Source organism: Varroa destructor, unplaced genomic scaffold (assembly GCF_002443255.2).
Source record: "Varroa destructor unplaced genomic scaffold, Vdes_3.0 BEIS01000001.1, whole genome shotgun sequence".
NCBI lineage: Eukaryota > Metazoa > Arthropoda > Arachnida > Mesostigmata > Varroidae > Varroa > Varroa destructor.
The window spans coordinates 20,752,091-20,762,579 of record NW_019211454.1 but is presented as its reverse complement, the minus strand read 5'-3'; positions in this window follow the sequence as shown (position 1 = coordinate 20,762,579).

The window sequence follows — 10,489 nt, the reverse complement described above, 5'->3', positions numbered from 1 at the left end:
ACACGAGATATTTCGGAGCAATTATCGTTACTCTGATCTATTTGATAATGATGACTTTGCTGATTATTTTGAATGGTTTTGTGACTTTATATGAACTGGGATCATAATGAAATTATAAAAAGATTTCATCGAAGAGTACGGAAACATAATTCGGGGTGGGTCAGAATATCAAACTGTTTAATAAGCAATATAGTTTAAAAGGTGAAACATAAGGTGCATCTGTTATCGAGAATATTGAAACAAAATAAAAGTTGGAAAAGATACACAGTGCAGCGAGAAGACAAAATCGGCCATAAAAATATCAATTTGCAACGGTTTCTCTCCCCATCATAAAATAGCAAAACATTGTGTATCCATAAGGACCACCTGATGTCGCATCAAAGCAACTGCCTTCAGCTGTCATCAATTAGTCTCAGTCCTCTCTGCTAAATTCTCCGCATTACGATGCGTGTTTCGGGTGGAATCATTTCAAAATTGAATGTGAACACTGGGAAACAGTCTCTTTTTCAAATTAATGGTATTTTAGGATTTAAAATAATACCGCTCAACACATCTGCCTTCCCTTTTTGATCTAGCAGGTTAAACATCTGAGAACAATAACTGTGTATTTTTTGTCCACGGGACAGAAGCGTTACATTTCATTAACAATATTATAAGAAAACCACAACACAGTGAGGTAATTTATACAAAAGTACTGTCCCGTTTTCGCGAATGGTTCCCGTATGGAGGCTATGTGTTCATGCATAACAACCTACTATGTTTTAAGGCAAGGTATGTCTTTGACGTGTTTATTACTAACGGTATAGAGGTTCTGCCATGGCTTGGAAATTTACCTAATTTGAATCCGATCGAAAACGTATGACATTATTTGTAAGGACCGGACAGAAGATCACGAACATCTCACAGCTCACGAATATAGTGCTCGAGAGCCAGAGCTCAGGCGTGACGGAGATGGTGCGAAAGCGCATTTGAAGCGTGTCGAAGCGAGTTTAACAACATGCCACACAAAGAAAATACAATCAATTATAGTCCTGGGTATCAGGAGGCCAAAAATCTTAAAGCTTTCAGGGTCCAAATAGGCAAAAAAGAATTAGAGATACAGTGAAAAATGTAAAAAAGGTTTTTGGTGGACGAATTTATACGCTATAAACGGTCTAGTTTCAAAAATAATATAGAAATATTTCTGCCTTTTTTCGTTGGTAATATACTCTTTGTCCCGAGGAGTCCTGAATGTACGCTAGATCTACCCATTCGTGCTTATGTCGCCACTGATGTGTATTTATTACCACGAGACCTTGAGAGTTGAATATAATTAACGGTACTTTTTCAAGTATTTATTCTTCCGTGCATGTCTTTCCTACGTATTTTCTTTTACATATAAAACGCTTCAAGAATGCCTGCTCAGGATGAGCCCTTTTCAGTATGGCTGTGCAACGAACGGACCTTTTGTCGTGCTTAAGCTACACAAGTTCATTTATCGACACCCAACTCGATTTCGTTCTTCGTCAAAGACCAAAATGGTTAAGCAGCATGGGTTATTATAGAACAGTAGCAAGAATTAGGGAATAGGTTCAATGCCTGGAGGACTCCTCATAGTTGGTTTACGAAAACCGTCAAGGACATCTTGGAATTAAAGAGTACACCCCACGCTGTTCGGCCATCCAAGGGCAATGAAGTCAGACACTTTTGAAAAAAGACGATTGGTAACGTACTCATGATTTATTTAAGAATATGAACTGCAGTAATATAGCTATCGACAGGCATCTTAGGCCATCGACTCAAAAATGAGCAGTCTCGCTCCTAAGAGTAAGGGGCGTGGAGAATTAAATTCGTGACACTGCATCTGACAGTAAACACCGTCTTGAAAATGAACCGCATTGGGGAGTAGTAGGCCTAAACATTTTTATAACCTGAAAGGTTCCGAGGCGGGCAAAGTAGCTTAGGTTGTACGGGGTGACGATGAATGCCTAATAAATTCATTTTTTATTTGAATTTATACGTTAGGATACGAAATATGACGTAATATATCCTACATTTTATCTATCACATTTCGGCTGTTCTTGTCACGCAGAACGCCTTTATCCTTTTAAAATGTAGAAACCACAATCGCCTAGCGCTCGATTTCATTTTACTTTTCCAAGTGTCTTTCAATAAGTTTAATACGTTAAACGGAAAATTATTGATAATAGGAACATCTTTCACACTTACATTGCATCCACTGCATGAGCAGTTTTACAGCTAAGACGCCTTTCTGTCAACGTGTCTTCCAAATACTGGGATTCCACACGCAAAAAGAAGAATATATGTACGGTAAATATATATATATTAAACGTCTCGTAGCTTGTTCTATGTACTTGAAGAGAACTGAACTTAGAACACGTCTTATAATCTATCTTTTTACCTTGCAGAACTTCTGTCACTTAGCCCCCGGTCAGTTCAACTTGATTAAACTTGACTGAAATTTAAAAAATAAGAAAAACTTCCCTAAACACTCCTAAGAAGCAAACGTCGAAACTTCTGAGGGATATTTTCGTTATGCCAGTAGTTTATTCCTTAGTGTCAAGCCCATGGGCTAAAAAGTAGGCATAGATACATATATGTTCCAAATACGCTCGACGCGCTCATGGACGTTTCTTCCTTACTAATAGGAAGTAACACCGCCGAAGACTGACAAAGCTCGAGTTCTGCAGCGGTACATTGAAAACGTTTTCGTTCTGCTTGCACCTTTGCCGCCACAGAATGAACAAAGACATTTACTTACTTATTTCATTGTGTTACACTACTAAATTGCTTTCAAAAATCGAACGATGCCCACGTCCACAAGACTGCATCGAGGTTCCGATTTCTACCACCCTGCAATGATTCCTTGCGTGCTCAACTCTGGAAAACATCTTTGTCGAGAAAGTGATGGCTTCCATATTTGCGAACACCGGTTTCTTCATTCAGCATAGTTTTGCAGTAGGTTGATCTAGTATCACACAACTGTTAGGCGTGAGGCAAGATGGACGTGCATCCTACAATCATAAATCAAGCCAGCGCATTGCACGTTTCCGCTCGTTTGACGGGATAGATAACCGGTTCCACCTGAACCGGATATAGCCGTCGCTTGGTAATAATATTCGATCCCGAATTGCATATTGCTGCAAAATTTATTTTCCAAAGGAAACTTTGAATCATTTCGGGCGAATGTTAAATGACCTAAATGCAGAACATGCGTGCAGATCATATAATTGCACGTTGAAGCTCGTAAAAACCGCGTAGAACGGCAGAGAACAAAGTGTATTTCTCGTCACGCTGAACAGGATCCAATACAGTTCTTTGTTTCTAAGTGTATAATATTAAAGATCTTATACGCCCTAAATGCTGAGACGTAGATTCTACATAAATATCATGGATAATAACTCTACGACATCTGCGACATGTGCTCCCCTCAGTTTCCTATATTAGTTGTCCAGTACAGTTAAGCCTCTGTAGGTCTCTCAAACAGTCGAATTTCTGTGCATTCTATTTTAAGACAAAACAATCTCGATTTATTACCGACTGAACTGACCTAATTGTTGGCAACTTCTCTGCATAATTCCCTTGCTGTGTGTTTCTCATTTATGTTTGCAAGGAACCTTAACGAAAACTTATCTCCACCCACCTTATTCATTTATAGATACTATAATCCAAGTGTTCCTCCTGCGTGATTTCTAATGCCTTTTTCGAGTCAAAAATTAGCCGTCAATGAGGTTTTATCTAATTTTTATCGCGGTCTAAGGGGGCTGTGCACAACAATGTTACTAATGTTTTCTAAGGAATTTCTATTCTAAGGATTTTTTTAAGAATTTTCTAAGAGATTCTAAGAATTTTAAGGAACACAATAAAATATCAAAATGCCGTTATTCTCATGATGGTAGTATGATGACCTTCGTTAGCGAACTGCAGAAACTAGTCTCTGGCTTTTTACTGTTTTACAACAACAACTTACAACCACTAAGTTCCAAATAGTTGTGATTGTTGAATATCAAAAATCACTGTTGATAACTGAGGTCTGTCGATAGAACGAGAAGTCAATCGCTTTATACCTTGAGGAAATCAACTTACCACTGTGCATGGCCTGCAGTAATAATCATACCTTACAATAGTATCGCAGTAAGAAGATCATATAAACGAGACTGTCATCTGGGATAAAATTCTCGCATTTGGAATACATACATAATTTCCAAAATGCTTTAAGCAGACTAATGAAACTACGACGCATCTACGCTGAAATAATTTAGTAAGCGGTCGGCCTTAGCTCGCTATTAGCGATCATCGAAGCATCTGGTGCGTCATTTATTCCTTATCCTTACAAAACCTGCGATCCACAGATAAAAGACTGAAGGATCGTACACGTTGGAGAGGAAGCTTGGCTACAAAATGCTAAGCAGTATCTATAACGAAAATTACGCTAACTACAAGCTCAAAGCCATCTACTTCTGCCTCACGTCAGTCAAAGACGACCCTCTAACTAACCTAATTTAAAAAGCTTCACTATTATGATTGGATCCTTCTCTAAAAAGCTATTAAGGTTTTTTTCCGATAACGAGGCATAGCTCAGGGTTGCATAGCAATAAATTGAAACTGTTAAAAAGCTCAATCAGCTCGCAAAGTAAACGGCATCCTGCAGTGTTTGGAAGAAGACCATATTGTATTAAACAAACAGGTGCAATTTCGTGGGTCCTTACGCTGATAGTTTAAGAAGTCCGCTGAATCCATTTAAACCAGTTGCAAGCTCCTTCAAAAAATGCTTCTTAGGCTGCGTCATCGCCCTCGTGTCGCCCAAACCACCGGGTATAGACGGCTTCGAATCGTGCAATGCTTGTATATCCTTCATCTTATAACCTGTTTCAAAGCTATTGGGATTCCCCCAGTCGAAGACTACGGCGCACAGTTTTACGTTTTACGCTTTGTAGGATACCCAATACCTTTCATACACGCATTCAATGTCATCGTCGCAGATTGGCTAACTCAAATAGGTTCACGCTACTCCTACAAACAGATTTTTCAACGTTCTACGGGCTAAGAGCTACCGAAAGTGATCGATGCCGATTGGTATAAACTGGATAACGGGAGTCACCCTTGTCGACGACAGAGTCTTTATATATGTAAAACAGTTTTCTGAGCGCTTCCGCGACGTATGATGTAATGCTATCTAGGTAAACAAGACTTTATCAGAGGTATACAGTTTCGTACGTCTCTGGGTTTGGCAATTCTGCCAATATTCATGTTAAATATCGGTGGTTATCATAACGTTCCTAGGGACTCCATTCGACATTACTTTTTCTGGGCACGTTTATGCTACGTACGCCATCCGTAAACTGGTCTGCTCGACCACTAACTCATGCTGTTGCATTAAAAACATCTTCCACTTCATTATCCTGCTTGTTACTTTACCCGGACGGTATGTACTCGAAAATGGTAGATCGTCTGCAGATGAGCTAAAATTGTTTTTCCTGTGTGCTTACGAGCTCAACCAGCGCAGAACTATACAGTGACGACGTTTGCAATATCAGACTACCCATCCTAATGACGGCATTCAAGGGTATCGGCGAGGTTGCTGCCTCTCCATGCGTAATTAGACATACCCAGGCGTATTAAGGGAGATGGGAATGACGTATACAAAGTTCTCAAAAGCCAACACTGCCTTAGCCATCGGGTTCGAGCTGCACGAGATCGGGATCGTCTTCATTAGGTACTTTACCAGGTTTATCAACGTTCCAATTGAAGAGCTATTTCTCAAGCCGCAAAGCCAATTGGTTTTTAGTCTAATTGTGAGTTAAGTTCCAAGAATTTCGTCTGAACTCAAATGGATTACAGTTCTGTTTGTTTCTGGTGCTACAGAATCAATTAGAGTCACTTGTTCGATTTAATATATCTTGTGTATATATAGACCTCATAGATCATTTTTGGCTGTTCCCATTTTCTCTGGACTCAACGCGTAAACCATACTGCAGTAACTATTTTTCAGGCGACACGCGGGGGTTGTTGCCATTGTTACTGCATATGATGGTTTGAGGTTGCGCAGGACTACAATAATAAGTAAAGGTACTAAATTATGCTCTCTATAGCTATAATGTCGAGGTTTCTATATGTGTATAGGTCCCAGTGAAAATGGTGATATCAGTAATACTCCTGTTTGTCATTTAAATATTAGTCGACTTCAGTTATTTCAGGTTTTTTTTTAAACGATACCTGTCATAAGGACACTGTGCTACAGCTAATAGCATTACATTGTAATACCAACACATTCTTTAAGTGAGCTACATTACTTTTTATAGTTGACACTTGTAAACTCAACAACAAAGCGGAGCAAACAGATAGTAGAGCTTCAGCGCTGAGTCTGTATCATAAATCATCCGAGGTTGCTGCCATATTTTTTTACCTTTACTCACAGATTGAAATGTAAATTCCATTACACAGCGGGACCGCTGTTTGTATCTAGAGTTGCCATTGACTCCGAGAGCAGATGCATCTCACCCAAAAGAGCGCTTTCTGTTGAGTAGTACGCTGTAAGAGACTTCTTGTCAGTCTATGATGTACATAAACCTTCTGTAGAAGGGAACAGCAAGTCTACATTAATTTGAGGATCTATAAAGGCGAACTAGTGCGTGAGATTAGGGTACAATATGCTCAAAGTGAGCTGGAGGGGGTTCAGCGGACATAGGAACCTAATATGCAATGTTGAGGTGGGGTAGGTAATAAGCTTAATCGAAGCTTCTGCCTACTCAAAGCCATCGTAGTTACGCAGGAAGCTGAACAGAAGGATGCTGGAGGACGCGTTTAATAGGAGCCCTTGTACGCTTCAAAGCGTCCTTGGCCACGGGGATGTGATGGAAATACTGGCCATAGCTTGCAAAACCCGGAGAACTTCACCACATCCTGTAATAAGTAGAGGTTTAAATCCTAGTGTTGGTAGATGAAAAAGCTTGCGGAAATCCAAAAACAAAACTGTCACAGAACCAGAAGGACTAGTACTAAAGCAAGGAAGGGCGCTTTAACGAAGGAACACAGTGAGCCGCGAGAAACCAGAACTAACAAAATCAACCTAGCTTGAAAGAGGAAGTGGCAACGGCTAATCTCAGAAGCGGAAATTCACTGAAAAAAGCCAGAGATAAACTAGGTGGAGCACCGCCTAAAGTCCCAAAGCAGTTAGTGGGAGAAACAGTAGAAAAACTCTTTTCAAGATACCAGAAAGGGAAGCGATCGACGTCTAAGACAATACTAAATTTAGCCAAGAGGATGTTGTAATAAGGAGAAATCGCGATGAGAAAAGCAGCGGGGCTGGAAGGAATACTACTGCAGACTGTGAAGCACTTATTAATTACCCGAAAACCCTTTGTTAAATGGCCACTTATATCCAAAAGAGTGCAAAAGAGTACACATCCGAAGCCTTCTATAGCACAATGAAGTACTAAGGCACTTGAAGCCCTCATCATTAAGAAGTGAAACGGAAGGCCTGCAGAAAGTCAGTTTAGGAGGGGTCAAGAAAAGATTTTCAAAACTGGGAATCTCCTCGGGACTATACTTCATGACGTAAAAAATGTTTTTCTCTTCATGAACTGGGATGTTATTTCGAAAAAAGGCTGAAAGAAGAGGATATCTTCACAGGGCTTCATCGAGACTGATATTATGAAATCTCGCTTACGTGCGGAAGAAGAAAACACAGTGGCCTTTGCATAAAGTTAAATAACGTTGGTAATCACTGCCAGCAACGAAACGGGATTAGAGAACAAAGCAAGCAAACAAAGGCCCTAGACAACATAGCAGACTAAATGAGCGACTACTGGCTTGAACTGCTACTTGAAAAAGCAGAAAAAAGCAGTGCACGCTCAAAATCAACGTGAAAGAACGAATACTCCAACCAGATAAAGTAGTTCGGGGCCCGTAAGTGAAACTTGAGCAGGGCCTAAATGGAACCCCATAGGGGGAAACAAATAGTAAAGAAAAACGCATTGGCCGCATGAAGTCTTAGTGAACTGAAACCGAATATAAGGGGACTGAGAAAAAGAAAGAAGAAACTATTTGCTTCGGTAATAGATTTCATAATTCTTTGTGCAAGCTCCGTCTGAATAAGAACTGTGGGGACAAAAAGAAATGAACGCCACCTAAAGAAAGCGGATGCTCACGTTTTGGATAAATAACACGTTCCGAACCGCGTCGATCCTTGCCGCTATCGTCTTGAGTATAACGCTGTGATTAAACAGGATCGTTGAAAAACGGTAAAAAATGTACAATCAAGCGTCTACTTTAGAGCGCGTTATGGAGAAAATTCTTGAAAAGCTGCAACAGGAATTAGAAAACCGTTACCTAACCTAAGGGGTTGATACAGGAAATCAGAGATTGGTACAGGAAAGGCTCTGGCAACGTCATCTAGTGCCTAACCCAGGTCTTCACTGACCATAGATGTCTACAAACACATCTTTATAAAACAGAAAAGGCGGCAAGCGGCTCGTGCATTACACGCAATACTGACGTATGTGAAAATTTAACTCACTTGCTAGAATAAAGGAAAGGAAAGGGACAGGCGATGAAAAAAATTAGTGTAGTTATCTAGGGTCGACACCATGATGAACTGCATACTGCGCGGTGAACAGAGCGGGACTGCAATCCGGCTCCGAGTGTGGGACGAAGTATATGAGCGAACTTAGAGGGGAGAAAAGCGAGCAAGACCTAGGCAAAGGGCAGAGCATCCTTGACTCCTGGCTTGATCGGAAAAGTGGGTTCCCCTTGAAGTAAATTAGTAGTAAGACAAATGTCATCCTACGATCAAAGGAACGTGCGAAGTTAGTAGAAATTGATGTTAACAAATGCTGGCTTCCGTTCTACACTATCGCGGCAGATACATCGACGTGAAGCCCGGTGTCCGTGAACAAGACATACATACTGGCCTAAAACTAAAAAAAAAAAGCAGCGTTTTTGATATTAATCATGTTTGAGATTACGATTATTCCTAAGGGAGGACACTCTTGCTTAAGCGTTACACTTTTCAGCCTGTGACTTTTTTATTTTGGCAAATGTAAATTTGGTAAAACTAATATTTTGCATCTATGATCAGAATCATAGTTTGAAAAAAAAGACACTGTCGCCTCCTTTCAATCGTGTAAACCGAAGACCTGGCATTTTACATGACGTGGCTTTGATACCCGCCACAATTCATCACATAAATCGGGAATTTCAAACGAAAGTCAAGTATCATACAGTGCAGTGTGCCTTTCCTATCATCGAATACAGATACATAATTGTATTATATAGCGTCGTAGCAAAAAAAGTTGGCAACGATTCATTTGTCTACAAGAAATAAGCGGTACACTCTGTCTCGTTTTTTGCGCAAAAAGATTATAATAGAAACCTCCCGGGCGTTTTCACGCCTAAGCACGCATAAACATACGTTCACACAGTATGGCTGCTCGAACATCTCACAGCATGTTTGGCCTAATAGCCGGTCTTTAAGTCAGCAGTGGGTCGTCACCTTGCGGGCAAAGCGATTGCTAGGCAATCGAAGCAGTCGCTAGGTCTTCTTTGGAAAATACCTACCTGATACGCTCGGAATACGATAAAAAAAATTCCTACCCTTAATTTATCCTGCTACAGTTAAATTAGCTGACCCGTCGTTGATTGATAGCAGAGATGTAGTAGTGTCAACTGGTTCATTGTCAGAAAGCGGACTAATTGTTTAGCCTAAGAATGGAAAGCATAAAAATTGTAAAAAAAAAAAGCTCAATGAACAACAGTGCAGAATATTTCTTGTTGTCACCATCTACAATTTGGGTAGAATATTATCCGTTTATGGTTATGTTGTCTTCACGGACGATTGCGCAAAGCCATGTATCTTTTTTGTCAGGAGTTCACGATATCTTGCTCTGTTATTTTTCCTCATTTTTAATGTGCATATAACAGTATGTTTAGGAATTACGTGCACATTTTTATATATAGTTTGTGTTGCAGCGGAAAAAACTGCAGTCTGTGCACGTAACTTTTCTCACACAAGCAGGGCCTCTCTAGCGATTAAACTTATTTATCAAAAATTACGAATTTGAATTACTAATACGTATTCGAGCGGCTCAAGTGTTACCTCAGCTGAGTTAGCCAGAGCTATTTAGCGGCTTCAGAGACGTAAATAGCTCTCAAACCATATAAGATAGAACGACGATATATGCTAAACGCCAAAAGCTTTTAATGAATATTTTTCAACAGTGTGATGTGAAAAAATCGATTGTTGGACGCGTCTGTGTTTAAGGTGAAGGGACCGGCTTAAATCTGTAGCGTACAGGAGTTTGGTTCACTTTGTCCAAACTGCGATTGGAAATACAGTGAGACTTTGTTGTCTGCTGCCGATCGATGCATCATCCATCCATAGGCCCTTTAGGAATTGGTAATATTTGGCAGTATATATAATCTTCTATTAGGACGTATAGCTTTAGGGTTTACTGCAAACATGAGCGTCAGCTGACGTCCCATCCTCTTT